Source organism: Saimiri boliviensis, chromosome 6 (genome assembly GCF_048565385.1).
Source record: "Saimiri boliviensis isolate mSaiBol1 chromosome 6, mSaiBol1.pri, whole genome shotgun sequence".
In the NCBI taxonomy this organism is placed as follows: Eukaryota; Metazoa; Chordata; class Mammalia; order Primates; family Cebidae; genus Saimiri; species Saimiri boliviensis.
The window spans coordinates 46,064,324-46,074,602 of NC_133454.1; the positions used below are offsets into that span (position 1 = coordinate 46,064,324).

General features: G+C 45.8%; 1 protein-coding gene across 3 annotated transcripts in view; it reads right to left on the reverse strand.

Moving 5' to 3' along the window:
* The window catches only part of RDX (radixin), a 106,085-nt gene extending 98,358 nt beyond the window's left edge, over positions 1 to 7,727 (reverse strand). For 2 of the 3 annotated variants that reach the window (XM_039470946.2, XM_074400560.1), the window contains exon 1: positions 7,576 to 7,727. The gene's annotated coding sequence lies outside the window, so the exon portion shown is untranslated. Of the gene's footprint in view, positions 1 to 5,489; positions 5,727 to 7,575 lie in introns of those variants that run through there. The other variant, XM_074400561.1, reaches the window with a different exon arrangement.
* Between the last annotated feature and the right edge of the window lie 2,552 nt (positions 7,728 to 10,279).

Genomic DNA, 10,279 nt, shown 5'->3' on the forward strand with positions numbered 1-10,279 from the left:
TCAAGACCAGCCTGACCAACATGGCAAAACCCCATCTCTACTAAAAATACAAAAATTAAGAATGGTGAAGCACATCTGTAGTCCTAACTACTCGGGAGGCTGAAGCAGCTGAATTTCATGAACCTGGAAGCCAGAGGTTGCAGTGAACTGAGATCATGCCACTGCACCCCAGCCTGGGTAACAAAGTAAGACTCTCTCTCAAAAAAAAAAAAAAAAAAACAAGAATCCTGGCTGGGCGCAGTGGCTCATGCCTGTAATCCCAGCACTTTGGGAGGCAAAGGTAGGCAGATCACAAGGTCAAGAGATCGAGACCATCCTGACCAACATGGTGAAACCCCATCTCTAATAAAAACACAAAAATCAGCTGGGCATGGTGGCGAGTGTCTGTAGTCCCAGCTACTTGGGAGGCTGAGGCAGAACTGCTTGAACCCAAGAGGTGGAAGTTGCAGTGAGCCGAGATTGTGTCTCTGCACTCCAGCCTGGAGCCTGGCGCTTGGCGATGGAGAAAGACTATGTCTCAAAAAAAAAAAAAGAAAAAAGAATCATTTTGTTGCATTCATGTATCCACATTATTCCATGTACTCCCAGGATTTTTGGTTATAAACACACCCACTCTGGTTAACTTACAGAACCCACATGACAGAAGACTGTGCTTAAAACACTGCCGCACTGAATATTAATTCATTTATACACACTACTGTGACAACACTTAACTGGCCGGGTGTGGTGGCTCACACTTGTAATCCCAACACTTTGGGAGCTCGAGGCCAAAGGATCATTTGAGCCCAGCAGTTTAAAGACCATCCTGGGCAAGATGGTGAGATCCCATGTCTACGAAAAATACTACGAAAAATAAAAGAGGTGCTGGGAGTGGCGGCAAGTCACTATAGTCCCAATTACTTGGGAGGCTGAGGTAGAGGGATCAGTTCTGCCTGGGAAGTTAGGGCCACAGTGAGCTATAATCAAGCCACTGCACTCTGGCCTGGGCAACACAGACACTATCTCAAAAATAAAAAATAAAAAATAGCACTTAACACACTTTATGAATACAACATGGCACATCCATCTTCCCATTAGAGTGAGAACTCCTCAGTATTTTACTCATCTTTCTGTCCTCAAATGCAGAATACACGGCATATAATAACTGTCTGAATGTAGGACTGACATCTTAAAGCTGTGGTTGGCAAACTTTTTCTGTAAAGGGCCAGGCAAGTATATATTTTAGGCTTTGTAAGCCACAGTCTCTGCTGAAACTATTCTACTGTTGTAGCAGGAAGGCAGCCATAGAGAATAGGTAAACAAGTAAGCTATGATGTATTCAAATAAAACTTTATTTACAAAACAGGCAGTAGGCTGGATTTAGCCCATGGACCACAATTTGTCAAGTATTTTAAAAGGAATCAGGCCGGGTGCGGTGGCTCATGCCTGTAATCCCAGCACTTTGGGAGGCTGAGGCGGGTGAATCACGAGGTCAAGAGATCGAGACCATCCTGGCCAACATGGTGAAACCCCGTCTCTACTAAAGATACAAAAAATTAGCTGGGCATGGTGGCGCATGCCTGTAATCCCAGCTACTCAGGAGGCTGAGGCAGGAGAATTGCCTGAACCCAGGAGGCGGAGATTGCGGTGAGCCGAGGTCACGCCATTGCACTCCAGACTGGGTAACAAGAGCGAAACTCCATCTCAAAAAAAAAAAAAAAAAAAAAGGAATCAACACTTCTCCTTTCATAATTTAACTGAAGTTGGCACTCACAAAGATATGAGCTCACTACATGTGACTGTGTAATGGATCAATTTTGGATATGACTTTCGGTGGGGGTAAAAAAGAAACAAAGTCGTGATATAGATGAATAATGAAAATAATAGGGCTCAGTATGGTCGCTTGCACTTTAGGAAGCTGAGGCAGGAGGATCACTTGAGGCCACAAGTTTGAGACTAGCCTGGGCAACATAGTGAAACCGTATCTCTACAAACAATTAAAATCAGCCAGGCATGGTGGTGCGCACATGTAGTCTTAGCTACTCCAGAGGCTGAGGTGGGAGGACTGCCTGAGCCCTGGAGTTCAAGGCTGCAGTGAGCTATGATCATATCACTGCACTCCAGCAGCAGGGAAGTGACAGAGAGGGAGGCACCTAGGGAGACAGGGAATGAGGGAAGGGTGGAGGGAGGAAAGAAAAAGAAAAAAGAGAAAATAATCTATTAGGAACAGAGTTGGAAGAAAGGGCAATTCCATTACCCTTGCCAGTTGACTGGTTAGGTATGGAATGTGCCCCAATCCTGGCCAACGAGGCTGAGAAGACATCTGTTTGGAATTTTCTGGAAAATAGGCAGTTCCTCTTATTCCTTTGGCTATTGCTGTGTCTGGATGGGATGGAGCAGCCAAAACGGGACAAGGGCTCATTGCAGCCTTGATCTTCCAGGTTCAAGTGATCGCCCAACCTCAGCATTCTGATTCCTCTGCAGCAGCCAAATTGGGACAGGGAAGGAAGGGTACTCTTAGTATGAAGTTAATGGGGAAAATCACAGGGAAGAGAGTTGGAAAAAGAAGGGGTCCTTGTCCTTAATGTCATTGTTGAACCATTCTTGAGCCTCTGGACTTTTAGTATACAGGACATTAAATCTGGGGCACGCCTATAATTGTAGCACTTTGGGAGGCCGAGGAAGGAAGTCGAAGGCAGAAGATCATTTGAGCCCAAAAACTAGAGACCAGCCTGGGCAATATAGGGATACCCAACTCCACAAAAAAGATTTTTTAAAAATTAGCTGTTGGCCAGGCACAGTGGTTGATGCCTGTAATCTCAGAACTTTGGGAGGCCAAGGCAGGTGAATCACTTGAGGTCAGGAGTTTGAGACCAGCCTGGTCAACACGGGAAAACCCTGTCTCTACTAAAAATACAAAAATTAGCCGGGCCTGGTGGTATGTGTCTGTAATCCCAGCTACAGCTAAGGCAGGAGAATCACTTAAACCCTGGAGGCAGAGGATGGGGTGAGCTGAGATCACACCACTGCATTCCAGCCTGGGCAACAGAGAAAGGCCCTATCTTGGAAAAAAAAAAAAAAAATCAGCTGGGCATATAGTGGCACATGCCTATGGTCACAGCTACTAGGGAGGCTGAGGTGGGAGAAACTTAAAATATCACTTGAGCCCAGGAGGTTAAGGCTGCAGTGAGCTGTAATAGCGCCACCGCACTCCAGCTTGGGTGACGAAGACTCTGTTTTTAAAAAAAATTTTTTTAAATGACATCAAATTTGCTCATTGATTAAGCCAGTTTGAGAATTTTCTGTTATCTAATGCCAAAGCATCGTAAATGACCTAAGGGCTCAAAACTGAAGAGTGCTCAAAATTTACCTGCACTCAGCCAGGCATGGTGGCTCACGCCTGTAATCCAAGCACTTTGGAGGCCAAGGCGGGCAGATCACCTGAGGTATGGAATTCAAGACCACCCTGACCAATATGGTGAAACCCCGCCTTTTAAAAAAAACTTTTTTTAATTAAAAAAAAATTTACTTAAGGCCGGGCGCGGTGGCTCAAGCCTGTAATCCCAGCACTTTGGGAGGCCGAGGCAGGTGGATCACGAGGTCAAGAGATCGAGACCATCCTGGTCAACATGATGAAACCCCGTCTCTACCAAAAATACAAAAAATTAGCTGGGCATGGTGGCACGTGCCTGTAATCCCAGCTACTCAGGAGGCTGAGGCAGGAGAACTGCCTGAACCCAGGAGGCGGAGGTTGCGGTGAGCCGAGATCACGCCATTGCACTCCAGCCTGGGCAACAAGAGCGAAACTCCGTCTCAAATTAAAAAAAAAAAAAAAAAAAATTTACTTGCACTCAATCCTATTTGACTTAAACTTTTAAACTTTTCACAAATAAATTTTTTAAAAAAACATTTAAGATCTTGAAAGCCATAAATTAAGAAAATGGTCCATTATATCAATTACTAATAATAAAGTTCACAGCTTTATAAATTCTATAATCTTAGAGAAAACGAACAATACAGTACCTTTCTTCAATACCATATCTAAAATATCCTTTCAACAGGATGTTTTTTCCAAGAAGCTGGCAAACTTTTTCCATAAAGGGAAAGTGTGGATATTTCCCACCCCAAATCATAAATGCTTTTTTTCTTAAAGACACAATTTCTCACTGTCAATTATATGCCATGCACTAGAAAGACGACAAAAAGTAAACCTTATCTTTAATCATTAAGAAAATCTGTATATAAACAAATTTGCACATATACACACTTGAGAATTAGTGTAGGAAATTCTACTGCATGCTTTTATTCAAATGATGAAAACATGACAATATTATTTACTCAATGTTTAACACGAGTTAATAAGCACCCTTTCAATGTTTCTTACAATATAACCCTATTTCAACAAGATTTTAAAATCACAAATAAGGGATATAAAGTCTATGTTTATCCGTGCATACCTACTGGCATTTTCTATAAACAAGGAATTGCCAACAGCAGTTACCTATGGAAAACAAGACTGGGAGAGGGGCTGGGGTGTTCTAGGGAGTAAGGAGGACTTTGAACTTTCCCTTTACATTTTTCTGGGTTTTTCAACTTTGCAATAAAATATATCATTTTTATAGTTCTTAAAATGGCTTAAACTATACATTCAATATAAATATTAAGAAATATGCCAGGAACTTAAAGTAGGAAAAACAGAATTTCTCTAATATAGGCTAGAAATGGAGGAGTTCTCTGGGGTTAGATGAGCCACCTCTACCACCAAAGAATGAGCACACACCCTGGCTGCAGCAGTCAAGGAAGTTACCAGAACAGCCTTTAGATGGATCAGTAATGCCATGAGACTTAAAATAATCTTTTAATGGTCCATAGCAACCCAATCCAGCTCCACTGAATCTTGTACCCCAGGGGTAGTATCAGTTAAGTACTGCCTGCCAGCTAGTGGTCTGCAGGAAGGTCCCTGCCACCCAAGAGTGACTTGCTTGACTTCCCCGATTCACAGCAGTATCATGAAATTGTATTTAGCTACACCTTAACAGATAAATAAACTCTGCTGGCACAGCTCAGTCTTCACAACCTTAATAAAACAAATTTTTTAAATTTTAGTCTACATGAAATATTGGTTAAAATTTGACCCCATTTTTAAACATTAATAGCATAAATTAAAATGCATTACATTAAAAAAATGGATGGAAAAAACAAGACTCCCACCATCATTCGCTGTTTCAGACTCTATTGTATCAGATCACACCATGTAGGTTAAAAGATTGAAAACGGCAAGTAAAATAAAAATCTCAACACTACAACAGCCTGTCCAAGATAAAAAAGTAATAATAAAACCTAATTCCAGCTGGGTGAAGTGGTTCACACCAATAATCCCAGCACTTTGGGAGGCCGAGGCGGGCGGATCACCTGGGGTCCAGAAGTTCCAGACTAGCCTGCCAACATGGCGAAACCCCGTCTCTTCTAAAACATGCAAAAATTAGCAGGGCATAGTGAGTGGTGCATACCTGTAGTCCCAACTATTAGGGAGGTTGACGCACGAGAATCACTTGAACCCAGGAGGCGGAGGTTGCAGTGAGCCGAGATCGTACCACTGCACACTAGCCTGAGCAGACAGACACTCCACCTCAAAAAAAAGAAAAAAAAATCCAATTCTGCTCTTGGGAATGGTGAACCAATAAACGAAAAACAACCCGTTTCCCATCCCTGAGGCTACTGAGATTTAGCAAAGGAAGGAAAGAACAGTGAAGTCTATCATTTCTTACCATTAAAAGAAAAATAATCAATTTGACTTTCAGCTAAGTAATTATAATTAAAAAAAAAAAAGACTCAACATATTTTCCCTATATCCAAATTAACTAATCTATTCTACAGCTACTTCTGAGACTCTCCTACATACTCTTCACGTTGGAGATACAGGAGTGAACAAAACATTGTATGTGATTCCTAAGGTCAAGAACTTAACGTTTTTTCAACGCCATAATCAAATTCTGTCTCACACAAAATCGTAAAGAATGCCAATGCCTATTCATTCCTCACTAATAATATACCAACTGTTTATTAAATTCCATCATACATAAGAAAGTGATTAAGCCAAGAAACAAAGTCATTGCAGTCCTCTTTACAGCATATTATTAACTTCGAAAGGCGTGTTTTACATGTTGCTGTATTTGAAGTATTAGTCCCTGGTAGATCAAGCACACTGGGGAAAGCAAATCCTGAAAATAAAAAACTGCAATCCTGAATATTAGTCTCCTTTCTCAAATCCAATGATGCTGTTTTGGCAAATGGATCAAGCCATTATTTATCCGGCAACATGAACGGGGTAATTGTTCATTCTTAGCTCCATCAGTCATATAAAAGAGTATTTAGTGTTCTAAAAAAAAAAAAAGAAAAAGAAAAAGAAAGAAACAAAATGTGTGCTCCGTAAACAATAGATTGCAATGTCTATGTCATAGCACTCGTTTATCAGATAAACTCTTACTATTTTAGGCTTTTGCATTTACATCCTGCCAGTCTTGGAGCCACAGGACTGCCATCGAGCTCCTCAGCAACGTGTCTTCCACAAAAATCTCAACTGTATTTTAAAATAGATTTTTATGAAGTTGGCTTTTAACACATTTCCAACCTCACTAATACGCTTTCAGAAAAAAATACCTTGTTTCCTAGGATCTTAGTGGTAGAATTTAAGAAGAAAAAAATACCAAATACTGGGAATGTTTGAAAAAACAGGACATCTGTCTAGGAAATGATGTAGTCTGTTTAAACTGGGGGGGGGGGGGGGGGGAAGCACTGCCCCCTTTCAAAGTTAGTCAGGGAACTGAGTTTAAAATCGTTCCAAGGGAAAGGGTGCTACCATGTACTGAACTCGTCTGCTGGGGTCTGACACACTAAACTGAGCGGCCTCCAGGGCCAGAGAAAGTTACGGGGCTCCACGAGCAGCCACAGCAGCAGGTAGAGCTGCGGCCGGGAACTGCGGCCCCGGCCTGGCGGGAGCGGGCGGCGGGAGCGGCTGGCGCCCCAAACCCCGTCAAGCAACAACCCCTTTGCCACTGGGGCGGAACGCACGCTCTCTAGTAATTTAACACCCTTCCTTTCAAACGGGAGGCCGGGAGACAAGTTTTAATAAATGCAAAACTGAATTCTGCCTACGCTATCTGGATTTTCAAACAACCCTCGGGGCCATGCCAGCCCGGGCCCGGGGCCCACTGCAGGCACCCGGGAACCCACCGTCCCCAGGGCGCGGGGGTCCGAGGCCGACGCTGAAGGCTGACTCCGCGCCCAGAGGAGAGGAGGAGCGCGCGGCGGCGCAGGTTGACTTTGGCCCGACCGGGCACGTTCGGGCCGCGGTTCCACCTTCCACCAAGACTCGGGCAGGGCCTCGCGGTCCCCGCCAGCCCCGGGAGGAGCCTGGCCGGCCGGGCCGTTACCACCGGGGCGCCTCGGCCGGCGGGGCGCGAGTGAAGGCGCGCCAGGCCCCGGCAGCGGCGCCACGGCCGGGCAGCGCGGGCCCCGCAACTTCTCGCCGCCACCTCAGCGTCTCCGGAGGAAGCGGGAGCGGGGAGTGGGGGAAGGGAGGGCGCCGCGGCTTACCCGGAGAGCGAGCGGCTCCTACCCGCCGGCGTGTGGCTGGGGCGCTGCGCGGCGGCGCGGCCGCGGCAGGGAGGGAGAGGCAGCGGTGCGAGCGCTGGGCCGCGGGAGACCAGAGGCGCCGCCGCCGCCGCCGCAGACAGCTCCGCAATATGGCCGCCCTGCACCTCCTCGGGGAAAAGGCGGGGCTGCCCTGCGCCCCCCGCCTCCCCCCGCCGGCCGGCCGGCCTCGCGCCGCGGCCGGAGCACCGACGCCGCCGCCGGGGGCCGCCCGCGCCCCGCCCCTCCCGCGGGCTCGCCGCCGCAGGCCTGGCTCCGGGCGTGGCCGGGGGTCGCGGTCCCCGGGCGGCTAGCGCGAGGGAGGAGGCGGCGGGTCCGGGAGTCCCCAGGGAACTAGGGCGAACCGGCAGCAGGGTCGAGCCCTTCCTGACAGCGCCGGGCTCGGGCGAAGCCTGCGGTCGAGGGAAGCAGAGCCTCCCAGCCCGAAGCTCTGAGTGCGTCCGCCGCCTCCCCCGTGAGTGGAAACTTGAAACTCCCGCTGGTGCCAGCAAACTCACTGAGGGCGGTGCCGTCGCCCCCAGAGGAGAAATTCTTCCCAGAGGGAGCCGGGGACCAAATGGAGCGTGAGAGTTGGCTGTTAGGTTTGAAGATCCTGGACTGGGAGAGAGAAAAGGGCCTACCTGAGCGGAATTTAGATTTGCCACAAAGAACGTTTTGATTATTTTGGCAGGTTTCAACCAACTAGAAAAAGTTAATTTTTCAGCGACAATTTTTAAACTTCACCAAAACCTCAAAGGATATGGCCACAAATCAGGAGTGCAAATTTTAATCCAAGCAAGGATGTGTGTTAATTTTTTAAAATTTTAATTTCCCAGATCCCTGTTCTTTAGTGTGATAATTTTTTATTACCAACGACATGCCTTGGCAGTTGGAAGGAGTGGGTTAGCAAGAAAAAGTTGGAAGTAGGGCCCCAAAGAGCCGCCAAACCTACGTAATTCTAGACTTAGAGAAAGTCAGGCATTCGATCTTAGACCAAGTCTAGCCCACTCACTTTAGTTAGTGGCTGGGGTGAGACAGGAAGCTCCTGACTTCGGGATGAGTCTTCTGTCGTCCAATGCATGCTGACTCCCCTCAGTATTGTCTGCTGGGATGATTCGGGGAGCAAAACTTGATAGGAATATACAAACAGCAAGTGTGCAAAATCAGACTCGCCTGGCTTGCCCTGCTTGCAACACTTTATTTACCTTATCTTTTGTGAACAAACTTTAGATTCAAGTAACAAAACTCCTGAGTGTACTTACTTTTATAGAACAAGTAATTCCTATACTCCTGCCTTAGCATTTACCTTCAGTGAGAGTAGCTTTTCCAGGAAATATCTGCAAATCACTTTCACTAGGCTGCCTATTCAGTGAGTTTCCACTATTGCCCTTTGAGACCTCTCTGAACAATTAAAAGCCCCCAAGAGTCTCAAGGGTTAAACTCAAGGGCGTGTAGATAGCAAATTCCTCAAGGATGGGAACCAGGTGTGTGCTTTGTAACCAAATAGGTTCTTGTGGTTCTTAAACACCACGATAAAGTCACTCCCTTATCTTCTCCCTAGGGTGCAAGAATTATCCTGGTTATTGTTCAGCCTACCACATCAGATTGCCAGCATAGTCAAAGTATTATGTAATACTTCCCATGAAGTAGGTAAGAAAAAAAGTATTATGTAAATTTCTACATAGTACACTAATCAAAGGAAACTATATAACACACTTTTGCAACTGAAAGTGAAGGATTCACTGTCATTGGTCATGTGCCAGACACTGGTGTGAAATTTTTTATGTGACTGTCTATTTGAATCGTTACAACAACCCTCTGGGGTAAATACTATTACTGACCCTTTTAAAAAACAGTCGATAAATAAAGACAGCTTAAAAAGAGTTAAGTAGCCGGGTGCGGTGGCTCAAGCCTGTAATCCCAGCACTTTGGGAGGCCGAGGTGGATGGATCACGAGGTCAAGAGATGGAGACCATCCTGGTCAACATGGTGAAACCCCGTCTCTACTAAAAATACAAAAAAAAAAATTAGCTGGGCATAGTGGCGCGTGCCTGTAATCCCAGCTACTCAGGAGGCTGAGGCAGGAGAACTGCCTGAGCCCAGGAGGCGGAGGTTGCGGTGAGCCGAGATCGCGCCATTGCACTCCAGCCTGGGTAACAAGAGCGAAACTCCGCCTAAAAAAAAAAAAAAAAAAAGAGTTAAGTAATTTCCCAATGTAACAAGGCTAGGAAGTGGCAGAGCAGCGACCAAACCCAAATGTACATTTGACTCCAAAAGCTTTGATTTTATCCTATCCTCTGCAAGAGCAAACAGACCAAAAATGCAACATTTTAATTGGGTATCATATTAGTAAATATTTAAGTAAAAGATAACATTCAAGGCTGGTGAGATAACAAGGGTACTCTCAGACATTTTGAGTGGGAGTGTAAACTGAAATAATCTCTTTATAAAGCTGTTTGGCACTGTGATTCAACCCGTAAAAATGTTCATGGCCAGGCAGTGGCTCACACCTGTAATCCCAACACTTTGGGAGGCAGAAGCAGATTATAAATCAGGAGATAGAGACCATCCTGGCCAACATAGTTAAACCCTGTCTTTAAAGAAGTACAAAAATTAGCTGGGTGTGGTGGCATGCGCCTTTAATCCCAGCTAGCCAAGATCGCGCCAC